Source organism: Polypterus senegalus, chromosome 11 (assembly GCF_016835505.1).
Source record: "Polypterus senegalus isolate Bchr_013 chromosome 11, ASM1683550v1, whole genome shotgun sequence".
Classification (NCBI taxonomy): domain Eukaryota; kingdom Metazoa; phylum Chordata; class Cladistia; order Polypteriformes; family Polypteridae; genus Polypterus; species Polypterus senegalus.
Genome location: NC_053164.1, coordinates 16,349,172 through 16,364,126, shown reverse-complemented (window position 1 = coordinate 16,364,126; position 14,955 = coordinate 16,349,172). Strand labels below are relative to the sequence as shown.

Below are 14,955 nucleotides of genomic sequence, written 5' to 3'. Positions count from 1 at the left end.
TGAATGCCACACCACGGGCTGAGATTCAAATTCTTGTTTCATGTAACTTTCGTTCATTTTTGATTCTTTGAATATTAATTTTGTTGATTATGTTTGTTATTGTTTGATGTTGAGTTTTGTTTTGTTTTGTGGGTGGTCCCACCAAGAGGCGGGGCCCCCTGCCAATCATCACCAGGAACCGGATGTGCTCCAGGTGCTCCCTGACACTCTTCCTGCAGCACTTCCTGGTGTTTGGCGAAAGTGCTGAAGTCCAAGGCTCAGGGATTGTCCCAGCGCCCCCTAGTGGTGGCCATGGTCCCCAACAGGATTGAGCTTCCAAGTTCCAGTCCTGTGGCCCGATGCAAACCAGGGGGGCTGCCCTCTCACGTCCCGGGGAAGGTATTGCCTTGCTCCCGGTCCTTCCAATCTCCAGGCGTCCTGGTGGTGGAAGGTCCCCAGTCGTCTGCCACAAATGTTAGAAATGACAAGTAGATTTTTGAAGGTGAATGGCCTCCCTGAAACAACAGAAACTCGGAGACACTGCTGTGGACTTCATGGCAATGGTTGCACTTTCATCCTTCCCACCGGGGTTTTAAAACCCACCAGGAAAACACGCAAACTCCAGGCAGGGAACACCAGGGACATGACTCCCTATTGTGCTACCGCTCCACCACTGTGTGAAATTATTAGCAGCTTTCATTATTTAAATGAAGTTAACAATTTATCTGTTACATACATACTTTAACACAATGGTTCTCAAACTTTTGTATTTCGCGCCCCCCCTTTTATACCTGGAATAATTCTATGCCCCCTGCATAATATAAGATAGATGAGAATAACCCACGATACAACTAATAAAGGTATGATACTCGTGCGGTGTCGCGGTATCCTATGTGGGACTAGCCCCGGACACAGACAGACGGACATCGTTTGATCGCCCAGCACACGTTTATTTACACCACAACTATATACTGTACAATATTTACAGTTCAAGTGCACAAACCCAGAGCCTCCAGCACCAATTCCCGAAAAGTCCGGGCCTCTCACAGAGTCACTAGTGGCTTTCTTCGGGCCGCCTCCAGTCCTCTCTCCAGCTCCGTCCTCTTCCACCCTACTTCCGCTCTCGACTGTTGGGAAGCGGCCCCTTTTATAGCACCCCAGATGAGCTCCAGCTGCTTCCCGGCATTCCTCCGTGGACACGCCTGGCGGTGGCCACGGGCTCCTACAGGGTTGGGCTTCCAAGTTCCCTACCCGAGGCCACCAACAAAACCAGGACGTTTGCCCCCTCGCGGTCTGGAGGAGGCACAAGCCCTCCTCCGGTCCTCCTGGGCATCCCGGCTGGGCTCCACCCCCAGCCACATGCGACACCTATCATTTTTACTTCCATAAGATTTGCATGTGTTTGGCTAACTTTGATGAAATATTTGCAATTTATTTTTTTTAAAGTGCTTTAATAACTGTTAAAATGCCTTGTGTGGTTTTTGGTAGTAATTCTAATCCCAAAAACAAAGAATAAATTATTTATTCTTATTTAATTATTTTTTTATGAAAAGAAACGATTAAATATGTTTTAATTATTAAAAATCTCGCAAACGAGGACACCGATGAAGTCATTCTGGGCGAGATGAATATATTTTTGTCCAACAAATATTATGCCGCTGTTAGTTGTATCATGAAAATAACTCAATACGCAGTAAATTATTTAACTCAATTTGGCAATATTGGCTACGCTGCTGTGGTGCAGTCGTGCTGCATAATCACTGGATCTACTATTACCCGAATGTTTGCGACAGATACCGATACGCCTCGAACTTTCTGGATTGAAAATCTGCGACTATAAAAGCAGCAGCAGCGGCGCCGCTCGTCATAGAAACAAACTTCAAATAGAAAAGGAGCTCAGAGTGTCCATCTGGAATATCAGACCAAACCTGGACAGGCTGTGTACGTTAAAGCAGACACATATTAGTCATTAGATCGATACCTTAGAAATGTTTTATTTTAATTTACGTTATAATGCATTCGTTGTGATTATATGTTTGCAAATTTAAATTTGAAATAAAAATGTAAAATATTAATTTTCATGTCTTGTTCATTTATTCGACACCCCCCTTGTACAGCTTCAGTGCCCCACAAGGGGGGCGTACCCCACAGTTTGAGAACCGCTGCTTTAACACACAAGTGATATCAAGTATAAATCTAAGGATACTAAATGTGCAGAGAGCTGGAATATTATAAGTTTGATGTGTTCTGTGTAGCAATCACTGCTTGCCGCTGCTGTCAATTCAGGAGGAACTGGATCGGTTTTAAAATGGTGTGTACGACGGTCTACTGCAATGGTAAAATAAACTATGAGATTAGAGTGGACATTTTGAGATTCAAGCCAAAATTTCCACTCTAATAACAAAATAGACCTTTTCACTGTGTCCCTATAGCTTTTTTTTTCTCTTTGGCTTAAATACGCTGCCATACATTCTGATGCTGTTGTGACGGTGCAGCACAAAAGATGGTATGCGAGACCTTTAAAATGTATCAAGTCACTACGTAAAAGCACCATGAATGGATTTGTATGTTGGCGTTTTTCTTCCACACATTGAGCCATTCATCAAACATCAAAGCTGACACATCGATCCCGTAGCATCCTTCTGTCACATGTAGATAGTAAACAGGGACTCTGACATCACGTTTTAACTTGAACGCACTGCGCCCCCTGATTTTTTTTCTTGCTGGTACTGCAACTCACGGACATGTCGTGTTAATTTCTGAGGACGTATCAAATGAATGCTGGGAACATATGGCAGCCATGAAGTGTGTGCGCACGCGTTCTGAGCATAAGTCAGTAATGGCAGACATGTCTCACATACTCAGCTGCGACATTATTAGCTATGCGACTGACCAAACACGGTCACTCAGTGTGTTCACATGCACACCCTTAATGGAGTTGGAATAATCCGGTTAGGGCAGGGGTGTCCTGGTGGGCTGCAGAGGCTGCAGGTTTTCATGCTAACCAACTTCTCAATTAGTGACCACTTTTTGTTGCTTATTAACTTCAATTGCCTTAACTTTAATTGACTTGACCCAGATACCTCAAGCGTTTCTTTTTTTCCTTAATTAGCGGCCAAGCAATAAGGAGACACAAAATGAGCCAAAACAAATGGTGTTCATCACACAATATCTGAAAATAAAGGTGTGGTGTTATGGGTCCACAGCTCGTGGAGAAAAGGCCATTGATTTTAAATAAATAATCATCGCACCGAGGCCGTGAGGGGCGTTGTTATGCGAGCAGCGGGGCGTGCGTCGATGTGGGCGTTTCTCACCGTGTGCACAGGTGAGGAACTGCCCACATTCGTGATTGCTCCGTGGCTAATGCTGCAGCTGTGATGGCCCCTCACGTTTTTAAAAGAAGCGAGTCGGTTGTGGGGTAGTGTAAGAAACGATCGGGAAAAAGAAAGAAACGTTCGGAGAGAAAGGAAAGGAGAGGACGGAGGTTACAGGGAGCGTGGAAGCAAGCGGTGCAGGAGAGAAACGGACCGCGGGCGCGTGTGGTGGCAGCGATCGGCGCGTGGGCAGCTGCGTAGAAGCTGGGTGTTAGGCCGACACCCACGTGTTTGTGTTGATGTCGCTCCCGTTGAGCGAGCAGGTAGCGGGAGTGACCGAGGTGAAAGCGACGAGCCGCAGAAGGCCGCAGAAAGGCAGCGGAAGTCGGGAGGCTTGGAGTGGCAGTCCTTGGTGTGAGCGTCCTGGAGACCAAGGAGTCCAAGTCTCGAGGCTGGGATGAGAGCCAAACCGAAGCCACGGATCGGGAGGTCTCCAGTCTTGCGTGTGTTTGAGGAGGGCAGCTGCAGAGAGCGTCTTGCCTGCTGCTAAGCCCGTGCGGATAAGCAGGTGAGACGCATACAGAAAATAGGCACCGGATTGTGTTAGTGTTTTAAGACTGCTTCCAAGAGAAGATTTTAACCTTCGTTTTTAAAGGATTGTTGTGTTTATTTATTGGTTTTACCCCACGTTCTTTTTCATGGATTATTTATTTAATGAACATGGAAGAACTGCACTATTTATGAACTTTTGTTTTGTTGATTTTTAATAAAAGCACTTTTGTACTTTCAACCATCCCCTTGCTCAGATGCTCAATTTGCCTCCATTGACTGGCTCACTCGGTTTCATTATCGACGGTGTTGGGTTCAAGGGTTCCCAAACAGCCATGGGAGCGTGGAGCCAGAACCCACATCGTCGCAAAAGGAAGTTGAAAGTCTCAGTAAGATTGGTGTGCTCACATCACCAAAACATTTTGACAGTGTTCTTAGAAAAAAATCGAAAATCAACAGTTTTAGAAATGTCTGCTGTGGCAGAATGAGAGCACAAACAAGACATGGAATTAATTAACAACAAGAATTGGCTTCTCATTAAGGAACTGGTTGGAGTGAAATTGGCTGAAGTCTGAAGCCCCAGTTTAGCTGGTCATCTATTAGCTCGTTTCACATCTCATTTCTGTTTGACTGCCATTTAATGAAGAAAGGAATCAATTCAGAGGGCTGCACTCTTCTAACAGAGGTATTAAAGTGAAGGGAAAACGAGTTCATTAGCAGTGAGAACTGGGCACTGATTAGGAAAAGGGTCAGAATGAAAACCTGCAGCCCACCAGGACTGGAGTTGGACACCCCTAGGTTAAGGAAAAAACCTGAGTTTGGTAATAATCCGCGTTTACCTGCCCAAGTGTTAATCTGGAGTTCTCCTTTGGTGAAACGCTCCAATGTCATTAAATTCTGCAAAAAAAAAAAGAAAAAAGAAAGAAAAAATTAAATGGCATCATCAGCCAATGTGAATTCGCAAATGAGCCTGATGCCTGTGATCGTTTTCTTGTGCTTTATATATCCATCCATCCATCCATTATCCAACTCGGTACATCCTAACTACAGGGTCAAGGGGGTTTGCTGGAGCCAATCCCAGCCAACACAGGGCGCAAGGTAGGAAACAAACCCCAGCCAGGGCACCAGCCCACTGCAGGGTGCACACACACACACCAAGCACACACTAGGGACAATTTAGAATCGCCAATGTACCTAACCTGCATGTCTTTGGACTGTGGGAGGAAGCCCACACAGACACGGGGAAAACATGCAAACTCCAAACATGGAGGACCCGGGAAGCTAACCCTGGTCTCCTAACTGTGCCACCGTGCCGCCCGTTTTATAAATGTGTAAAAATAACACTTCATTTATAGGTTTCTGTTACTGGATTGCACGCCTCAAACTCTTCTCTGCTTGGCTGTGCGACTAAGCCCCGCAAAGGACCGCCATGCTTGATTTGCACCTAGAGCTGCTAGAATTGTAACTCAGTTATTTTTACTTCAATAAGACTAGGGGGCTCCGCCCACCCCCAGGTTTGGTTAACCGGATATACACTTTTAAGAGATTGTTATTTTCATGGGAATTGTTACATATGCATTATTTTCACTTTTACTTTAAAACTTTAGTTAAAACAATATTTGGAATCCGTGTCTGTGTGGGTTTGCTCCGGGTGCTCTGGTTTCCTCCCACAGTCCAAAGACATGCAGGTTAGGTGCAATGGTGATCCTAAATTGTCCCTAGTGTGTGCTTGGTGCGTGTCTGTGTGTGTGCCCTGCCTGGGGATTTGAACCTGCCTTGCGCCCTGTGTTGGCTGTAATTGGCTCCAGCAGACCCTGTCACCCTGTGTTAGGATATAGCGGGTTGGATAATGACTGACTGAATGACTGACTTACTTTTCTTCAAGATTGCATTGAATTTTGATTCAATCGTGACAATGCAACCTGTGAGTGAAATCGTTTCTTTCTCTCTAATAAATAAAACGACTTTCTCGAATACTCTTTTTTCTTTGCTTTGTCGTTGAGGTGTCATTTAGAACGTATAAAATTACTGTCCTGATAAAATTTATAAGAGCTGATAGCGCAAGAAGTGTATCTGGCAAAAGCATTCACGCGACTGAGGTTAGATGACTGTGGTTTTGTTTGAAAATAGTTGTAAGTAGGGCGTGACTTGAAAGAGTCTCACGAGAGTTCATTCCGCGCCAACGTTTTCGGAATCTTAATTCTTGCTGGCAGCACGATCTACAAATCTCCAATTTAAAGTGTAAATCCGAACAATATATTCGATCTCTTTTCGCTGTTCCGTTATTTCACCGAGTAATTATTTCCGTTTGCGCTAAAGAAATCTTAATTATCCTTTTTTTGAGACTTTCGAATTTTCTTACTTCCATTATCTCTAACCTGCTCCGCATCATCGCATGTGTATCGCGCCAACATTTTTGAATTCTTTACGACGTTCTACTTTGTCATCTACTCTTTGTCCTTAATTTCCGGTCCCGGGCGTGGACTTGTCTCGCGGAGCGTATAAGTGTCTCTCCAAGAAAATCACGTCTCGTCTCCTTCCAAGATTTATAGCAGTGGTTATCAAACTGGTGGGTCGCTGAAGTTGTACAAGGGGTCGTCGAATAAATGATCAAGACATCAAAATTAATTTTTTACATTTTTATTTCAAATTTAAATTTGCAAGCATATAATCACAACGAATGCATTATAACTAATATTAAAATAAAACATTTCTAAGGTATCGATCTAATGACTAATATGTGCCTGCTTTAACGTACACAGCCTGTCCAGGTTTGGTCTGATATTCCAGATGGACACTCTGAGCTCCTTTTCTATTTGAAGTTTGTTTAAAGAAAATAATCTCTCAATTAAAATCCTCCACCTGCGTCCTTGATCCAATACCAACAAGGTTTTTCAAAGAAGTATCAGGCGTGCTAATTGATAATTTTCTTGACATAGTAAATTCGTAATTAAATACGGGGGTCTTCCCAGACTGTTTTAAGACTGCTGTAGTTAAACCCCTACTTAAGAAACATAATCTCGACCCCTCGGCTCTTGAAAATTTTAGACCCATCTCTAACCTGCCTTTCTTAAGTAAAGTTCTGGAGAAGGCAGCCATTATGCAGTTAAATGACCACCTCAATAAACCTGCTATTCTTGATAAATTTCAGTCAGGTTTTAGAACAAATCACAGCACAGAAACTGCACTCGTTAAAGTAGTAAATGACTTGCGAGTGAATGCAGACAGAGGCCATTTATCTGTTCTCATCCTCTTAGATCTGAGTGCCGCATTTGACACCATTGATCACAACATTCTTAGAAATCGCCTTAGTCAATGGGTGGGCCTCTCTGGCAGTGTCTTAAATTGGTTTGAATCCTACCTGGCAGGGAGACAATTTTTTGTTAGTTGTGGGAATTACAACTCAAAGACACATGATATCCAATATGGTGTTCCACAAGGCTCTATCATGGGTCCGCTGCTCTTCTCAATCTACATGCTTCCGTTAGGTCAGATTATCTCAGGGCACAACGTGAGCTACCACAGCTATGCTGATGACACACAGCTGTACTTATCAATAGCACCTGATGACCCCGATTCTATTGATTCACTAACACAATGTCTGACTTGTATCTCAGAATGGATGAAGTGTAACTTTCTCAAGTTAAATAAAGAGAAAACTAAAATCTTAGTGACTGTAATCTGAATTTTAAATCACATATTAATCAGATCACTAGGACAGCATTTTTTCACTTAAGAAACATAAGTAAAGTTAGACCTCTTATATCACTGAAAGATGCTGAGAAATTAGTTCACGCGTTTGTTTTCAGTCGACTAGATTACTGTAACGCACTCCTCTCAGGACTACCCAATAAAGACATAAATCATTTACAACAAGTGCAGAATGGAGCTGCTAGAATCCTAACTAGGAAAAGAAAATCTGAACACATCTCACCAGTTTTAATGTCACTACACTGGTTACCTGTGTCATTCAGGATTGACTTTAAAATTCTGCTTATGGTTTATAAAGCCTTAAATAATCTCGCCCCATCTTATATATCGGAATGTCTGACACCTTATATTCCAAATCGTAACCTCAGATCCTCAAATGAGCGTCTCCTTAGAATTCCAAGAACAAAACTTAAAAGAAGTGGTGAGGCGGGCGGCCTTCTGCTGCTATGCACCTAAAATCTGGAATAGCCTGCCAATAGGAATTCGCCAGGCTGATACAGTAGAGCACTTTAAAACACTGCTGAAAACACATTACTTTAACATGGCCTTTTTATAACTTCATTTTAATCTTAATTTAACTTAATCCTGATACTCTATATGTTCAGTTTCCTCAAAATAACTATTCATGGTGGCTCTAAAGTCGCTACTGACCCCTACTGTCTTTTCTGTTTCTTTTTCCGGTTTCTTTGTGGTGGTGGCGCTCAAAGCTTCATGATGCACCAACAATGATGGACGGATTAAAAGGCAGAAGTCTACGTGACCATCATCATCATCAAGCCCTTCCGTGAGAACCCTAAATCCAAAGAGGACTGTTTCATTTATGTTAGGTAGAATGTCCAGAGGGGACTGGGTGGTCTCATGGTCTGGAATCCCTACAGATTTTATTTTTTTCTCCAGCCATCTGGAGTTTTTTTTTTCTGTCCCCTGGCCATTGAACCTTACTCTTATTCGATGTTAATTAATGTTGATTTATTTTGTTTTATAATTGTGTCTTTCATTTTTCTATTCTTTAATATGTAAAGCACTTTGAGCTACTGTTTGTATGAAAATGTGCTATAGAAATAAATGTTGTTGTTGTTTCTATGACGAACGGCGCCGCTGCTGCTGCTCTTATAGTCGCGGATTTTCAGTCCAGAAAGTTCAAACCGTATCGGTATCTGTCGCAAACATTCGGGTAACAGTACAGTAGATCAGGTGATAATGCGGCGCGACTGCACCACATTGGCAGCGTAGCCAATATTGCCAAATTGAGTTAAATAATTTACTGCGTATTGGGTTGTTTTCATGATACAACTAACAGCGGTAGGCTATAATATTTGTCGGACGAAAATACGTTCGTCTCGCGCAGATTGACTTCATCGCTGTCCTCGTTTACGAGATTTTTCAAAATTAAAACAGATTTAATCGTTTCTTTACATAAAAAATTAATTAAACAAGAATAAATAATTTATTTTGCTTTTTGGATTAAAATTACTACCAAAAACCACACAAGGCGTTTTAACAGTTATTAAAGCACTTAAAAAAAAAATAAATTGCAAATATTTCCTCGAAGTTAGCCGAACACATGCAAATCTTATGGAAGTAAAAATGATAGGATACCGCGACACCGCACGAGTATCACACCTTTGTTAGTTGTATCGTGGGTTATTCTCACCTATTTTATATTATGCTGGGGGCACAGAATTATTCCAGGTAGAAAAGGGGGGCGCGAAATACAAAAGTTTGAGAACCGCTGATTTATAGAGAGATAAGGGTTGTGTTAGGTTACTTGTTAAAAACAATCGAACTACTTAACGCGTGTCACTGAACGTGTCACCTACTGCTCTCGAGATGGCGTTGCTGAGTTTAGCAATTTACGTTCAGCTCATTAACATGAGCAATATTGGGACAGATTATTTCAGGCAGGGGAAGAAATAACGTGATTGCCCAAACAGTTGCGTGTGGAAATGTATTTTGTGGACGCTTCTCCCCAAGGCTTTGATCAGGGCTCTTAGGATATCCAAGGACTCCCGTCACCCGTGAAACACGAGGCTAAAGTTGGCTCCTTAGTTCGCTTTCAGCCAGCTCCTCATTCACCTAACTTGTGCAAAGCCGTTACGTGTTGAGCGTTAATAGAAAGATGGATGCCTATCTGATAAGTAAGAGTTCCGTTTTGCCAGACCCAACGTGGGTGGCCTGGGTCAAAAGAACTGGCAAATCTGGCACACTCCCATATCTAATGAATGGGGTTCACTGTGATGTATAAAGGACGCCATAAAGGGTTAAATGTCGTTCGGTACCCCGATTGTTACACTTTCGAGAAAAGAAAGATGCCCCTGTGAAGTGTCAGTTTAGTCTTGCCCAACCCAATGCGAATACCTGGGTGAAATGGGCTGACAAAGCTGGCACACACACCCGTATCTAATGAATGCGATTTACTGTGTACTTTTTTTTCCCTTTGTATCTGTGAAGATCGGGGTGGGCCAACGCTTTGTATCCGCTTAAAGTGCCCTTTAAACATCATAGTAAGTCCAGTTTATTAAACTCGCACGATAATGTGCCAACTTTGCCAGCCTATTTGACCTAATTACCCGTGTTGGGCTGGACAAAAAACTGCAACTTAATACTCATCTTTTTTTTTGTTTTTTTGAAACTGTGAAAATTGGGGTGTCCGAAAGACATTTAACCCTTCAGTGTCCTTTAAACAGCACAGTAAATCCTATTCATTAGTTATGTGTGTGTGTGAACTTTCCAGCCCATATGACCCAGGTACCCGCAATGAGTCGGGCACAATTCAGCTGCGACGTAACAAAGGCATCTCTCTTTCCTCAAAACCGGGACCACTCGGGGATCGAAGGACATTTAACCCTTTACAAGCGCCCATTAAACATCACAGTAAATCGAATTCATTAGATATGTATATGTGCCAACTTTGCCAAAACACAACTGGTCAACTGGTCAAAGCTCATCTAGAATTTAACAAAGGCATCTTTCTTTTCTTAAAATTGTGAAAATTGGAGTGGCCAAACGACATTTAATCCTTTACAGCGCCCTTTAATATCACAATGAATCTCATTCATTAGATGTGGGAGTGTGCCAGCTCTGCCAGTTCTTTTGACCCAGACACCCACGTTCGGCCGGGGAAAACTCAACCGTTAGTTATCACAGACATCTCTCTTTCTGTTAATGTTAAAAACGCAACTGCTTCGTTCGCACAAGGTGAATAAACAGCTGGTTGGAAGCGAACTGGGAGCTGCGAATAAGGAGCCAACTTCAGCCCCGTCCTAGCCGAGGAACAAACTCTTTAAGCTGCTGGAGTCAGGCTGACGACTCTGCAGAGAACAGACTCGGACTGAAAGATTCTTTTTGATTTTGCAATTGTTATATTTTTCCTCTGCGGTGGGCTGGCACCCTGCCCTGGATTGGTTCCTGCCTTGTGCCCTTTGTTGGCTGGGATTGGCTCCAGCAGACCCCCGTGACTCTGTATTCGGATTCAGCGGGTTAGAAAATGGATGGGTGGATGGATATATTTTTCCTTTGCTATTTTTGTATTCAGTATTATATTTTTCCATTGTTGCTATTTTAGTATTCACTATTGTTATATTTTTCCGTTGTTGCTATGTTGTACTTTTGGCATGGGCTAGTTTCGGCACAGTCCGGGGTCTTCTAGGAAACAAAAAAACAATCACTGATCTTATACTCTCTTTTTTGCATGTGCCAAATAAACCTTTTGAGAATACAGCAACATTGGACTTACTCAAACAACATTCTCGGAACTCATCTTTGGGAGTTTGTTTCTCATCGAACATGAGTTTTATGAACTCTCAATCCACAACCCTACGCCAGTGAAATTAGTAGCCTTCCTTATCAAGCGTGACATGTCCTGAGCCTCTCTGGCAGGACTGAAATAAACTCAGCTTGCCGATGTAAAAGAGACTTAACTCGCTTCGTGGAATAGCTCCGAGGTCCGCTGTCACAAGCTCCCATACTTCTATAATACTCGGCGAATAAACAGTTAATCATTGCTCCACAATGGCCAATCGGATTTTAGTTAATTTGCATTCGGTGTCACAGCGTCAGAAACGCCGCATTTCGACTTTGTTTGTTTAAATATTGTTTTTTTTTTGTCTCAGAAAAAGTCAGCGTTCTAAAATATGTATTCACACTGGTAAATTTCTGCAAAAGTTTTATTTTAATATTTCTTATTACTTTATCACGACTGATGTTTTCTTTCATAAACCACATAGGAAAATATACTAGTAGATACGAGCTATATATACCATGTAAAAGCAACAAATAATTTGCCCGGATGAACCTCGGTGGTCCGGGGTGCAGGCTTCAAACCTGTAGCTGCCTAGCGGCAGAGTGGTTCAATTCCACCTTTCGGGCGAGAAACATTAAGACTTTAAGTAATCAATGGAGAACGAAGACGATTAAGGTGCGAAGCAAAAGAAAAACACTTAATTTTAAGTGGAGAAAACGCACCACGAAGTTGAAATGGTTGCTGTTACCTGAGAAACACCTCACTTTCTGTGATTTTCACATTTTGTACAGAACTTACAATACTTTTTTCCCATTTAATCCAAGAACTAAAAGTTGCATTATGAATGGATGTTTTGGAGACTTCGAAAACATATAATGGTTTTTCTCAATAAAAATGCCTCGTACTGTCGATGCGAGAAGAGAGGTTGCGAGAATGCGCTGATTACAGCGCATTGCCGCACCCACCACACGACGAACCACCCGGATTAGGACTCGTGCGCAGCTGTGTAACGGGTGACACCGCAGCACCACACTGGGAAAGTGTGAGATTTTTTTACAGTGGCTGGAGGGCCAATCCTGCCACCAACCCACGAGTTTCCCCTGCAAGTTGGAGGATCTGTTTGCAAGGCTGGATGTAGGTTAACGTCATACCCAGGACGAAGTAATTGCAGGTTAAGGCTGCAGAACACGTCACATTAAGTCCACTACAAAAAGGAAATGTATAAATTGTACATTTGATGACAATGTATTGAATAATTCAAATATAAATAATAAAATTGTACATTTGATGACAATGTATTGAATAATTCAAATATAAATAATAATAGAAATCTCTGTTTACACATTCTACCCAGCATTGCAGTATTCTCGCCACGGAAAAGTTTCCCCTAAAACTGAAGCGGAAGCCAGCTCAACCATATGAGCTCAACGACATTACCCCCCTCTCCACCAATCAATAAACTACTAGGAGGCTAAACGGAAATCAATCCATTTATTGGAAAACGAATATACTGACACGGGAATTGTCCAATCGGCGTGTAGGACGTAAGCGAGGAACTAAATCACTTATTGGACAACGAAGATACTGACATGAAAATTGTCCAACCGGCGTCAAGGAAATGGAAACGTTTTGCCATTAGTACCGCCTTAGTGCCAAAAGGAGGCGGAAGGCGTAACGTAGGAACTGTTTCCGCCGTTATTGAATTGGAAACGAGATGCAATGATGTAAAGCTGCGTTTGCAGGTGAGACTGTGTGATTTGTCATTTGGAGTTTGCATTTCTTGAGCAATCATAAATGAAAGAATGTAGAATTGTTTCATAGGGATGTCGTCGGTTACCTCGGGGTTGCTGGATACGGGCTTTCAGTTCTTTGCACGTGCTATTGCAACAGGTCACCTTGGCTCTATTTACCTTGCGTTTGCGAGAATTTAAAGAAGTTAAAGACACATTATTTTGTTCTATAAGAGATTGTGTTTCTAATGATAGCAACGTTGTAGAACAAACAAGATTGAGTTATTTTTATTTTGGTGTTTATATGTTTTACCCCCCATCATAGTCCAAAGACATGCAGGTTAGGTGGATTGGTGATACTACATTGGCCCGTGTGGGTGGGTGGGTGTGTGTTACTCCAGCTACTCACCCACCCTTTAATGGACAGGCTCACTGTCCTGGTACTGTTCCTGCCTTGCGCCCAGTACTGTACTTGTTAGGATAGGCTCCAGCCTCTCTGCGACTCTGCTCAGAATAATAAGGTTTAGAACGTGGATGGCTGGAGTTCAGACACAAATCTCAAAAACCATTTTGTATAAATAATAAGAAGGGCACTGGCTACATTCAATATCCATCTTTCAGTGTGGTAAACGGCATGCAGATTTGCCACATTTTTATGGAGACCCAGTCCACACTATGCGACTCTTCAGTTCCACCCGGGGGAGTAAATGCTAACATTATTCAAAGTTATTGTCTGCTTTTACATGCATTTTTATTACTCTTTAATTTAATATTGTTTTTTGTATCAGTATACTGCAGCTGGATTATGTGAATTTCCCCTTGGGATTAATAAAGTATCTATCTATCTATCTATCTAAAGGTGATACAGTGGTGTGAAAAACTATTTGCCCCTTCCTGATTTCTTATTCTTTTGCATGTTTGTCACACAAAATGTTTCTGATCATCAAACACATTTAACCATTAGTCAAATATAACACAAGTAAACACAAAATGCAGTTTTTAAAATGATGGTTTTTATTATTTAGGGAGAAAAAAACATCCAAACCTACATGGCCCTGTGTGAAAAAGTAATTGCACCCTGAACCTAATAACTGGTTGGGCCACCCTTAGCAGCAATAACTGCAATCAAGCGTTTGCGATAACTTGCAATGAGTCTTTTACAGCGCTCTGGAGGAATTTTGGCCCACTCATCTTTGCAGAATTGTTGTAATTCAGTTTTATTTGAGGGTTTTCTAGCATGAACCGCCTTTTAAGGTCCTGCCATAGCATCTCAATTGGATTCAGGTCAGGACTTTGACTAGGCCACTCCAAAGTCTTCATTTTGTTTTTCTTCAGCCATTCAGAGGTGGATTTGCTGGTGTGTTTTGGGTCATTGTCCTGTTGCAGCACCCAAGATCGCTTCAGCTTGAGTTGCGAACAGATGGCGGACATTCTCCTTCAGGATTTTTTGGTAGACAGTAGAATTCATGGTTCCATCTATCACAGCAAGCCTTCCAGGTCCTGAAGCAGCAAAACAACCCAGACCATCATACTACCACCACCATATTTTACTGTTGGTATGATGTTCTTTTCTGAAATGCTGTGTTCCTTTTACGCCAGATGTAGCGGGACATTTGCCTTCCAAAAGTTCAACTTTTGTCTCATCAGTCCACAAGGTATTTTCCCAAAAGTCTTGGCAATCATTGAGATGTTTCTTAGCAAAATTGAGACGAGCCCTAATGTTCTTTTGCTTAACAGTGGTTTGCGTCTTGGAAATCTGCCATGCAGGCTGTTTTGCCCAGTCTCTTTCTTATGGTGGAGTTGTGAACACTGACCTTAATTGAGGCAAGTGAGGCCTGCAGTTCTTTAGACGTTGTCCTGGGGTCTTTTGTGACCTCTCGGATGAGTCGTCTCTGCACTCTTGGGGTAATTTTGGTCGGCCGGCCCTCCT

General features: G+C 42.3%; 1 protein-coding gene and 1 non-coding gene across 3 annotated transcripts in view; both read left to right on the top strand.

The window, feature by feature from the left end:
• The first annotated feature begins 11,835 nt into the window (after positions 1 to 11,835).
• trnastop-uca lies at positions 11,836 to 11,922 on the top strand. Its single transcript has one exon. It is a non-coding gene; the product is annotated as a tRNA-Sec (tRNA).
• A 1,020-nt stretch (positions 11,923 to 12,942) lies between these two features.
• mrpl28 (mitochondrial ribosomal protein L28) overlaps positions 12,943 to 14,955 on the top strand; it is a 48,032-nt gene continuing 46,019 nt past the window's right edge. For both annotated transcript variants that reach the window (XR_005635500.1, XM_039768087.1), the window contains exon 1: positions 12,943 to 13,037. The gene's annotated coding sequence lies outside the window, so the exon portion shown is untranslated. The remainder of the gene's footprint in view (positions 13,038 to 14,955) is intronic.